Source organism: Amphimedon queenslandica, unplaced genomic scaffold (genome assembly GCF_000090795.2).
Source record: "Amphimedon queenslandica unplaced genomic scaffold, v1.1 AMPQUscaffold_9512, whole genome shotgun sequence".
NCBI lineage: Eukaryota > Metazoa > Porifera > Demospongiae > Haplosclerida > Niphatidae > Amphimedon > Amphimedon queenslandica.
Window position 1 is genome coordinate 1 of NW_003550216.1, and position 1,671 is coordinate 1,671.

At 33.2% G+C, this 1,671-nt stretch overlaps 1 long non-coding RNA gene across 1 annotated transcript; it reads left to right on the forward strand.

The window, feature by feature from the left end:
- The first annotated feature begins 884 nt into the window (after nt 1–884).
- LOC109590766 (uncharacterized) lies at nt 885–1,343 on the forward strand. The gene is made up of 3 exons (XR_002189496.1): nt 885–1,058; nt 1,108–1,194; nt 1,251–1,343. It is a non-coding gene; the product is annotated as an uncharacterized LOC109590766 (long non-coding RNA).
- The last annotated feature ends 328 nt before the right edge of the window (nt 1,344–1,671 follow it).

The following is a 1,671-nucleotide window of genomic DNA, read 5'->3' on the forward strand; positions in this document are numbered from 1 at the left end:
TAATTACCCCGAGCAGCATTCCCTCCTAACTGGAATTAAATTAATACCCGACTGCATGACAGCAATCGGCAAAGACTTATCAATATTAAAAGCTACTTTCAATTGCTTTTGTACCCCTTTATTTTCAGCAAGTTTTTGTCTAATTATTGTTATGTATCTGTTTTTTTTAGATCAATTTTGGTTTGGCTAAATTGTATCTAGCTCTTCTGTGTTTTGCCTTAATTAAAAAATAAATTTTCTTATAATATGCACTGTTCTTTTGTCTCTTTTGCAGTATTCTTGCTATGATTTTAGATCTCTTTTTAGCTGATACACTTCTTGTAGGTGGATTTAAATTATGTTTTATTCTATATTTTTGTCTCAGCTTGGCATTTTTTGTCAGCCACAGCAGCATAATGCTCTCTGGCATTGTCTCGTATTTGCTGACTGTGAGAGGCATAATACTCATGCATGGTTTTCTTTCTTTCTTCTAAATTAGCGGCATAATTGTTTTTAAAACCTTCTAATCTCTCTTCATGATTAGCAATATAATTATCTTTAAAGCATTCTAATCTATTTTGACGGTGAGAGGCATGATATTTCTTTTCACAATACTTTTTGGATTTGGCTAGGCTTTCTTCATAATTTTCATAGTACTTTTGCTTTGACCGCTCCTTTTTTTCCTTTAACTGTTTATCTCTAACAGTTGTATTTTCAGGAGTAGTAGCTACTTCAAACTGCATGACGTCACACAACTCTGGCGGTTTATGATCCCACACAGGCCAATCATTGCATTCTGGGGGATCAAAAAGAACAAAAGGGTCTGTGTCATCAGCAGCAGAAGCAACTACACACTCTGTGACATCACATAACTCTGGGTTATGATCATTAACAGAGCTAGAAACAACTCCAGGCTCTGTAGCATCATCACACAACCCTTCATTAAGCAACAAATATCATTTTTATTATATCTTTTGTATTTTTATTAATAATAGATTATCATGAGAAGCTTGAAGTTAAAATTGCTGAAATATTGGAAGAGAAGACACAAGTAGAGGAGAAGAAACAGATTATTACTGGTTAGTGTATCATCAGTACATAATATTATATGACAGAATATTAATTTAGAAGATTATGAGAAACTTAAAATCAAAGTAGCTGAACTATTGGAGGAGAAAGAGGAACAATATCTCAAGGAGAAACAGATCATTATTGGTTAGTTAACTATACACACAGCATGTATTAGATGAGAGAATATGTTTATTGTGTAGACGACAATCAAAATCTTATTTTGGAGAAAGACAAAGTTATAGCCAAACTGACATCACAAGTAGAGGAACAATCACAGAATGAGAAACAGATCATTACTGGTTAGTGTATCATCATCAATCAATAATAATTATTAATATTCTATTAATTTATAGACCTTAAAGAAAAGGAGTTGTACATAGCCAAACTAGTGAAAGAAAGACAAGAGAGGGTCCTCAAGCAACCTATCAAAGAGACTAGTTCCATTGGACTACAATTTAATTACCTGATCCCTTCAATGGGTAAATTATTCATGTACATGTACACATGTGAATGATTGTGTGTGTACTATACTGGTATTAGATATGATGTATCTGTATTGTTTCAGATTCACTAGACTCTAGTGTCATTATAGCTGGACAGAAGCTCTTTATCCTACAAGGA